Below are 11355 nucleotides of genomic sequence, written 5' to 3'. Positions count from 1 at the left end.
AATCTTGGACACTGGGTGTCTCTCTCCTCCTCCAGTACTAGAGCTTATTGGGCCATGGTTGCATCAGTGGAGACACTAACTGATGAAATGTGTTGAAATTTCAGCATCAGCGTGCATCTCAGACTGATGAGGGATTGAGGGAATTATTTTAACTCAGTGGAGAGACAGCGTGAAAGACATTTATCAAATATCAGTGACTTTTTATTGCTTGTGTCCAATATTCTTCAGCATAACTTGTGCAGTGAGGCTCGTGCGCCCATATGACGCATCATTTAAAACACTTTCTTTCAGAGACTTTTGTGTTTTAAGTTATATATTTTTCTATTTTGAGCAATGCACCATCAACACTTATTTAGGCCAATACCTTTCAACAAACACTCACAAGTCTTGTTTAAGTACACCAAGTTTCTATTGGCACTTGTTGTTTATTGATTGTAATGTCATCCTGTTCTGTCAGTCTGTCATCAGGTGAGAGGAGGAACCACTCCCACTGACTTCCTGTCAAAGACTTTTCCCGTCATTTGCGGATCATGTTTAACTACAGCGTTAGTCATGATTTACACTTTAGGCGCAGCTTTACTCAACAATGAACAAACTGTACGATAAGAAACATGCACACCAGCACAAAGTGTCATTGACTGCCAGTACCTGTGTCAGTATCGCATGAGTCATCTAATCAAATATTCACTTCCCTTTAACCGAGAATCCAACCGTATATTGAATCTTCAACCTTTAAACATTCAGTCAAGGCTTTAGTGACTACTACTTCATGGAATAAAAATACAAGGCAACTTTTGGTGTAACAAACTTCTTTGTATTAACTTTGTCTTGCACCCACTAGGGTGCAGTGTTGTCTGAGAAAGTTGAGAACTTTAGAGCAAATATTAAAAGCACAAGTGGCCCAAAAAAGTATTTGGACACGCAAGTCACACTTATAAATGTCTCCGTGCCATTACGTTAGGTGATTAAATATCAAACCAAGTGACATTTCTTTTAAAGAAAGCATACTTTTCAGGCAAAACATTAATGTATAAATGATAAAATAATTGCTATACTGTTAAAAAAAAAGCATTTGAACACCTTGTTTACAAACTTAGTGTAACATGTCCATAGTTAATAGTTTGCAGATACTGTTTGCTTTGATATTTTAAATGTGACTCAATGCACTTTAGGTACATGCTGCATGTATAAGTCAACAATTCAACCTCAATCTGCATCAGAGAAGGAGTTAGTGTCAAGGATCCCAAATAGGGGAAATACGATCACCTGAGTGCCAGATCTAACCAATGATGTAAAGATCTGCAGTTGTTTTACAATCCTGTGTTGAACTAAAACTGATTTAGGTTTTTATCAAGGCCCTTTGTCTCTCTCTTTCTCTCTCTCATTCGGTTGGTAGTTTGCAAGAACAATAAATCATTGACAAATGTGAGCTCTATTCTTAGCCTTGTATTACAGTTGGCCCTAACTAGTTCTTTCCTAACACTGTTGGACAAAGCTGAATGCATTGTTTCTGATCAGTGAAAGGGATCTTTGATCAGGCCAAGGCTTAATTGAAGATGATAAAGACAGTAAGCAGGCATGCTCAGTGAGGCCAGATGTGCCTGTAATAGTCCCCAAAGCTTTGCACACGCACAGCGATCGCAATATAATTGTGTTTTCCCTTTTGGAGAGTTTGGCCAACGATGTTAAGTAGAGGAAGTCTTCAATCACTCAGCACTGAAGCTGTTCCTCAATACAAGAAAAAAAAGAATTATTACACCTCTCAGTCTGTTTGTGAAGTCCTGCTGTGATCTGTCAGCTTTGGTGTGATGGAACTTTCAATATATTATTTTTCTGCTTATAAAATAATATTAGCAAAAAATAATAATGCTCATCATCATTATCATAATCATGGTCATTTGTTCAAAATGTATAATGTAATGGAATGTTTTGGGCTCTGCTGAACTCTGGTATCAAGTGTATTTTAAATCAGAGAATTAAGAGTGATAACTGTAAATCATTTCAGGCAGGTGATTAATTTAGTTAGTCTACTGTTGCACAACATATGCATGTAATATTGCTGCAGTGTTCATCTTGTTACTAGGTTGATTGTTTTGCATATTGCAATAGACCATTTTTTTTACTTAGTGGAAGCTTTAAAGGGATAGTTCACCCAAAAATGAAAATTATGTCATTAATGACTCACCCTCATGTCGTTCCAAACCCGTGAGACCTCCGTTCATCTTCGGAACACAGTTTAAGATATTTTAGATTTAGTCCGAGAGCTTTCTGTCCCTCCATTGAGAATGTATGTACGGTATACTGTCCACGTCCAGAAAGGTAATAAAAACATCTTCAAAGTAGTCCATGTGACATCAGAGGGTCCGTTAGAATTTTTTGAAGCATCGAAAATACATTTTGGTCCAAAAATATCAAAAACTAAGACTTTATTCAGCAAGTTATGTAATTAACCGGATCGTTATGAGCGCGCCGTTCACAGCACATCCGGTTCGCGAACGAATCACTTGATGTAACCGGATCTTCTTGAACCAGTTCACCAAATCGAACTGAATCGTTTGAAACGGTTCGCGTCAACAATAAGCATTAATCCACAAATGACTTAAGCTGTTAACTTTTTTAACATGGCTGACACTCCCTCTGAGTTCAAATAAACCAATATCCCGGAGTAATTCATTTACTCAAACAGTACACTGACTGAACCGAGCCAGATAACGAACGAAACATTGACTCGTTCTCGGAGTCAAGAACCGGTTGCATCGGTTTTCGGATCACCGGTAGTGATGGGAAGTTCTGTTCTTCTCCGCGAACCGGTTTCTTTCGGACAGTTTGATTCAATAAAACCGGTTGCCGAAAACGGTTCACCAGTTATTTTTGCACTCGACGTAATGACTTCATTGGCGATGATTGCCCTTAATTCAAGCCTTCGGTTTACCCCCGCTCATAACATTAGCACAGAATCAGTTCAGAATCAATCACCAAAAGAACAAGTTCGGTTCAGATGCGCTGTGTGTCAGTCTGAATCACGCATGCGCAGTTTCATCAGCTCCTCGGTTCTCGAATCGGACGCGTCCGACAGAAACGGTTCTTGACTCGAGAACGAGTCAATGTTTCGTTCGTTATCTGGCTCGGTTCAGTCAGTGTACTGTTTGAGTAAATGGATTACTCCTGGATATTGGTTTATTTGAACTCAGAGGGAGTGTCAGCCATGTTAAAAAAGTTAACAGCTTAAGTCATTTGTGGATTAATGCTTATTGTTGACGCGAACCGTTTCAAACGATTCAGTTCGATTTGGTGAACTGTTTCAAGAAGATCCGGTTACATCGAGTGATTCGTTCGCGAACCGGATGTGCTGTGAACGGCGCCCTCATAACAGACCCGGGAGAGAAGTCAATGCTGAATAAAGTCGTAGTTTTTGATATTTTTGGACCAAAATGTATTTTCGATGCTTCAAAAAATTCTAACGGACCCTCTGATGTCACATGGACTACTTTGAAGATGTTTTTATTACCTTTCTGGACGTGGACAGTATACCGTACATACATTCTCAATGGAGGGACAGAAAGCTCTCGGACTAAATCTAAAATATCTTATACTGTGTTCCGAAGATGAACGGAGGTCTCACGGGTTTGGAACGACATGAGGGTGAGTCATTAATGACATAATTTTCATTTTTGGGTGAACTATCCCTTTAAGAAAACATACAGGTCAACTTATAAAACAGAAAGTTTCAACAGAAATTTCATGTCCAAATTATTATTTTATTTTATAAGTGAGAATATCCATGTAATAGGCAGGATAATGTATAGTTATGTCTTAATTCTTGGCCTAATCGAGAAATTGTTTTACACATTACTACAAATAATTCTCATCTTACAAAAACCTTGTTACTATGGTTAAACCATGGTAACCACAAATTAACCATGGTTTTGCTACACTAACCATTATTTAACCATAGTAAAACTGGTTATACAAATTGTAATCAATTAAAAAAAAAACACTTTTACTATAATAAAACCATGGTTAATTTTGGTAAGGCAAAACTTAACACAATGGAATATGTTTGTCTTACTGGTTAGATAATTACATTGCACAGTAGTGTAAAAAAATCTTTATTGCTTAATTTATATTTATTCAATCTTGAATAGTGAAATAATGTTACTTTCACTAAATGTTCAGTTGATTCATAGTAATTAATAGAAAATGACATCTATGTATGTGTTTGTTTCCAAATACATTTCAGGAAAAAAATACACATCAAGTACTTGCATCAAACATAAACATTTCAGAATGTTTGTCTGAGCTCTTTAAGACAAAGTGCTTATTTAGATTCGTTTCAGAGAGACGGTAACCAAACCAAACCAAAGTTTGCCAGTTAATCAGATCATTATATACGTTTTTTAGTGTTTTCTTTTTTGTAAAGTAAAACAACATGACTATCCTTCCAGGACGACTGGCAGACTTGACTGGGATCTGAGAATGTTTCAAGACACAAGCCCACCGTGACTTCACTCCCCTCCACAAGCACTAAACCCCAATGATAAGAGAACCTTCTGGAAAACATTTCCAAATGAAAACAAGAGATGTCATTAATCCAAGTATTCCAAACACACCTGTTTCTAAAACAATAATAAAATGTTAAACAATAATAATAAAAAACCCTGACCTTAAATACTAACACTTAATCACGTTGGCTAATCACACTCCAGAATCCTCAGTTCAACTTTACTGAACACACTGAATGAAAGTCAGCTACCCTTCAATTCACATTAAAGGGGTCATGTGATGCTTTTTTTAAAGATCATTATTTTGTGTATTTGGTGTAACAGAATATGTTGACATGCTTTAATATTCAAAAAAACACATTATTTTTCAAATACTGTACATTATTGTAGGTCCTCTATGCCACGCCTCTCTCAAACACGTCATTTTCTACAAAGTCCCTCCTTCTGACAAGCCCAGTCTGCTTTGATTGGCCAACTGACCCAGTGCATTCTGATTGGCCGAGCACCGGAAGCACTCGTCAGAAAAGTAACGTCCCTTTCCATAATGGCAAGCTTCATCTTTCAAAATAAATGTAAAGACAGTTAATAATGTCCTTAGTTTTACCATCAGTTCAACAGAGTCGCGTGACAGGCACAGTTATGAAGCTCGTATGTGTTTGCAGTACACAATCCATGGACGGTTAAGACAGCTGACTCCACTGTGTGACCCTGTCTGTCTCTCTCTCTCTCTCTCTCTCACACACACACACACATGTAAAACTCTGCATTTGAAGTCAATAGCAAATAATTAAACTAATAATAAAACATGCTTACAGTAGCTGATTCAGAAGCGCAAGATTGTCGTAGCAAAGTCAGAATTACCTCCTCTCCTAGGTTCACGAAGCGGTCGTCCATAAAATGTGTTGCTGTTCTGTTGTAAGTAATCCAAAAGATTTCTAAATGCATCTACTTTCAGAAGGCCAAGTAAAGTGCTTTTGCTTTCACCTAGATACACACAGCATCTCCCTGACATGGCTGCTTCAACACTAACTGTGGTTACTGAAACCACACCTTCTTTCTTTGCATGAACATTTGGGCGGCATTACGCAAATGTTTCCACATAGTGACGTAGAGATGTGGGGGCGTGTAAGAAACGAGCCGTTTCAGGGGGGTGTGGCAGAGTCTTAAATTTGATAAAGAATATCTCTTTGGATTTGAATCTTTAGTCTTTGCAACTTTACAGAGCATCTTTATTCACCAAGAGCTTGTAAAACTCCAAAGAGAAAGGAAAATTTGAAATTGCATCATATGACCCCTTTAAAAAATGTCATGCATCTGGATACTAGGTGATAATCAGGGGTGCTGTTTTTACTACATTGCTGACAAATAGCAAAAATCAAGCATTTAAAACCTGTTTAAATGGGAGCGGACATTTTGTTTAGCTCTTCTTTAGCATTTGTTTGTTCTTGTATTTTGCCAGTATGTACGTTTGTGCTTTCTATTTTTTTTTGTCCAACGTGTTTTTCCCCTTCTCCGCACATAAACCCCCTCAGACTGTCTCCTTTCATAATTAGCCCTGTCGATCTTACTTCTCTCTCTCTCTCTCACACACACACACACACACACACACACAAACACGCAGGCAAAGGCACATTAACATGCACACAACAACAGCCTAAAAGGCCCATCACTCCCACCTCTGTCAACTGGTTGTGGTGGTGATAATGACACATGGTTTCACAGTAAAAAAGTCCAACATTGTGATTTACAGAAGATGCTCAAGGCCATAAATCACAAGTCCTGGTTTACATTACCTTTCAGCCAGTTGAATATGCACAGAGCTATACTGGGTGTGGTATGTGTGGGATATATTGAGGTGGATTCAAAGTATGAAATCAAATCCAGTGTCATGACTCTGCAGCAGCAGAATGTACTTGCGGTAACACGGCATTTCCTGTCTCACCCTTTTACAAGGAAAGAATTCCCAATCTGAGTCAGCTAAATCAGGTATATCTGGAACCAGGTTGTTTACCTGCTACACCAGGGGTGTTTTTTATGATTAAATCTGACACCTGATATCAGATTTAAATGCACCATTTTTTGACAGGTTTCACGGCCGTGACCAAATGAAATAGTATTAAGAGGTCATGCCACCCCATCCAGCTTTGTATAAATGACACCTGTTAATCCTCAGGAATGTTTCCACGAACACCTAAAAACTCGCTCTCTCTGGATAAGATATGGTAATCAGTGAGCTGTAAAACTAGACCATTGAACCTAACAGGGACTGAGGTTGTTCTGTGGACTTTAAACACAAAAGACATTCTTTTACCCTCATCCTTATCTCTTTTTTCCTGCCGTTTGTTCCCGAGTCTCAAACTCAAAGTTTGATGGTGATAATATATCACCAGCTATTATGCTGAGTATGTGTCTGATAAAGCTAATCCACTGATATTCTTCTGCACTCAAACAGCCTGGACTTCCGGGATTTAGCTGGATCTTCAGTATTTAAATGGCAAAGGTACAAAAACATCAGCATGTTTTTGCACCACTGCCATTTGAAAGCGCAACACTTCTGGCAGTAAGTGAGGATGAGCACCTGAAGTTAATTGCGTCACTGCTGCCATAAATCCAGCTTAGCATCTCTACTTCTGTAAAGGCCGCTCTTCCCCTGTGTATGGACAAGATGCATCCCAGGTTCCCTTAATGGATTAGTTCACCCAAAAAATGAAAAACCTGTGATTATTTAAACATCGTCCAAACTCATCTTATGCCAGAACACGAAGGAGAAATTCTGAAGACAATACTGGTCACCGTTTTTCATAATTACAATGAGACTAAAGCTTTCTAGCTACAAAGAGGATGCAATACACCATAAAAGTCTTTATGATGCCTTAAGGTCATCAATACAATAGCCTACTGAGATAAAGAGTCATTAAGTCACATCCAAATCTTATCTTGATTTATTGAAATTAAGTCATTTTATTCAACTTTGCTTATTATTTAATGTCCATTTTTCTTAAAGGTGCTGTATGTAGGATTCACACCGAGTGGTTGAACTAGGTATTGAAGTCCAAGTTCAAAATATTGGAGAGGGTTTTTTCACCCGGCCCCTCCTCCTCAGACTTGACACACTTGCCAGGTTGCCAGATTGAGGACACCAACAGGAACGAGCGCACTTGACAATGAATGAAATGAAATATGCTGTGTTTTCCACCAACTGGCAACCCGGGGTGCCAAAATACAATTGGGTATACTGGCAGTGGGCTGGTTTCACAAACCAAAACAGAGACCAAAATTCTGGCCCAGAACGCACCTTTTCAAAGGAGAATAACTGACTGTAGCATTGTTTTTCAGATAAAAACTATGTTAACTTGACATGTGTCTTAAATATCTGCAAACATATTATGGTGTTTTTATGCTTTAGTAGAGTCAAAAACTTACATACAGCGCCTTCAATTTTGACTCAACTGAGAAATTGTAATTGTAATCACTAAGTATTTATTTGGTCTAATGCTTACTCAAAGTTACTCTAAGTCATTAGACATGAACTTTGTCATTTTTTGTGCTTTGTCAAAAAATTGTTTCCTTACAAGTTGCCTTTATACGAAAAACTGTGGCCTGTCATTTGCTAACTAGGCCACAATGCAGCAAGGTTTCGGACGTAGCATTTGTAATCACGGGGTCTGATGAGACCCTTTCACCCATCCAAGCCTTTTACATTGCAACATTTGATGACATATTGGCCCCATTAACAGTGTGAAGTGATTGACTACAATGCAATAACCTTTTCCCTACTGAAACCCTCCATATGAACAGATAAGCTGTGTAAATCACCTCTGAGTGAATGCAGATGTATGCTCATCTCTAGCTCTCAGGCAACCTTTCTGTTAGGTGAAGAGCCTGCCCTATAAGTGTGGAACTATACCTGCGTTATGTTAAGCAGACACTATATTATTATATTGTTTGACAGATTAATAAATCCAAATAAATGAAAAAAATACTGAGTGTGGTGTACAAGCCATATTATGTGCAAATTATAGTGTATATTTATTAGACATTCTGCACATGGTGTTGGCGAATCTCACTCATTTGTAACCTGAAAACAAGTGTCTGAATGTACTTTTACAGAATATATAAACAAAAATGTTTAATTTCAGTAGGCAATAACTTTAATTGAATTAACTGGTCTCACAAAAAATGGCAATGGGATTTTTAAAATACTTTTTAATGCATTTCAGAATCGGCCTCCTGGTACTCCTGCTCAGCACTTTTACAACAGTTGGTGGTTCCCACTGACTTCCATAGTATTTCTTTTCCTACTATGAAAGTCAATGGGAACCACCAACTGTTTGATTATCAACAATCTTCAAAATATCTTATATGTTCAACATAAGAAAGAAACTCATACATGTTTGGAACGACATGAGGGTGAGAAAATGATGACAGAATTTTCATTTTTGGGTGAACTATCCCTTTAATAGAGACAAAATGTATCAATGCCTGAGAGATAGCCTATTTAGCAATTTAAATATTTTGACCTGTCTGATCCAAGTCCTGCAGTGTGAAATGACAGTGATGACAGTCAGAACTTTGAAAGTCATGTAGTGTATGGGCATCAAAAGCTGCCTAAGATGTCAAAGACAAGAGAAAATCGATCAAACTAAAATGTTAACATGTCCTGTATCAGTGAGACTGAATTGGCCAACTGTCCTCAGACAAAAGTTTCAAACAGTTTATGATAAACTGTTTGCTGACCAAGCCATGGGTGTGGATTTTGGTCTTCATTCACATTATTAGATCAAGTTCAAAACCCTGACAACTGTATGAGTTCCACCTGGACACAATATGCAATTTTCCTGTTTTTGGATCCCAACTTGGCCTCTCTGCCTCACAATACCAGTATCCCGAGCCCACTATCAGAACTATCAAGGGACTGGTCCATTGCACAATAACAGCACCCAGCCACAAAAAGTACCAACGGAAAACCGTATTAAAAAATGGTGTGTCATATCAGGAGAGTGTGGTCTAGAGTAATGACTGTCGGGGGTATTATTTGCGTGTTATGCAACATCAGTTCTATTGCGTTATAAAAAATGGGCACACAAACACGAACACTGTATTTTTTCTTTTTTTTTTGCTTGATAGTTCAGCAGCTGAGCCAGAGCAAAAATGACCTGAAGGTCTGTCCCTAAAAGCCTCTGAGGTATGGGGGCGGAGCTTGGCGAGATAGGACAGTGGGTGGCATCATGACACAAGCTTTCTAAGAAATGCTGGCATGATGGCCAAACTGAGTCCCATTAGAGATAAAGGTCTGATGAGTAATAGTCAGTTCTGTAATAGTGCAAGAAATGACCATCACACATGGTTAACAGCTATGTAGGGCAAGAGTTGATGTTATTTAGTGTGTTCAGCAGGTCTATCAGTAGAACTAGTTTTGAAATATAAAATAAAACCTACTGGGATACCAACAAATATACTAAATGTTGAATTTGGATTATTCAAAGATAAGTTTGGCAAAGTTTTAAACCTAGTGAACACTCCACAGAATACATTAGCACTCTGCTTCCAGCACAGAAATTCATTCATCCTTTGAGGAACATAAATGTGTTGTGCAGGGAAATTAAGGAGCCATGAGTGTATGAGTGTGTGTATGTGTGCTTGAATCACCATAAAACTGTCACTTTGCTAAGATCTCTGCTTGAGTCACACAGGCTCCACATTAAACTTGAAATGCTCAACACAAGTCAGAAATTGTTATGGCAGTCGTTTAAATAACCTCATTCATACAGGTGTGCATACAAGGAAATTATAGATGAAAGATGACCTTGAGAAAGCCATTACCATCATTTTATGCACACTTCATGATCATTTATTGTACCTGTTATCTTCTGAATGAACAGTGTGGGCACATACTGGTGAGGTTTTTCCACAACTATTCAAGTGCAGGGCAGTCCATCAAGACTCTGAGCCATATTATTATTGCATCTTTAAACTGTAGTAATTGAATTGAATAAAATGAAAATTCAGCTTTGTCATTGCAGGAAAAAGTTCAATTTTAAAAAAGATTAAAATAGAAAACAGTCATTTTACAGTAGTACTAGTTTACTGCATTTACTGTATCTCTGGAGAGAAAGAATAATACACTTAAAAAAAAACATTAAAAATTTTACCAACCCCAAACTTTTAAACAGTAGTGATTATTATATAAAAATATATTTATATAATATAAATATGCATTTGTTTTTAACACAGTATGATGAGAGACTTTTAATATATTATAAATAAATATTAGTCCAGGTAAAAGACTAATATGTATATTCCATTTCAAACAGAATATACAAGTGTCTTAACTTCATGGACATGACCTGCCAGTTGCTGCTTCTCTGTTAATTTATTTTTTGTTGTTTAAAATGTTAATGCAGAAATGTTAATGCAGAAAATGTTGACTAGATGCTGCTAGGCTCCCCAGACCAGCTAAAACGAAACTCAGAAACCTTGTCACGTGGCCCTTAAAGCAATATAGTGTAAAACAGTGATATCAGATGGCAGATTAGCCATTAAGGGCCCTATCATACACTCGGCGCAAGGCAGGTCTCAATCACCATAATGTAGATAATGCAATACAAATAGAGTGTGAATGAAACTGGGCCTCTTTAACTTATCGAATTACTTTAATAAGCGGTCATTAGAGTTTATTTCCTCCTGACAGCACACAGACTTTACTCAAAATCAGACAACTCAGATGACACACATTTACACTAACAAATGGAAAACTTCTGAGGTGTGTTCATGGTAACGTCACACAAGGCTGAAGGTAAGGATGTCTGGCTATATCTGACTTTGTTTGCTTTGAGATTTACTTCATTTTTTT

The sequence above is a fragment of the Cyprinus carpio genome, chromosome B7 (assembly GCF_018340385.1).
Source record: "Cyprinus carpio isolate SPL01 chromosome B7, ASM1834038v1, whole genome shotgun sequence".
Lineage (NCBI taxonomy): Eukaryota > Metazoa > Chordata > Actinopteri > Cypriniformes > Cyprinidae > Cyprinus > Cyprinus carpio.
The sequence above is the reverse complement of the archived record's forward strand: the minus strand, read 5'-3'. Positions refer to the sequence as shown.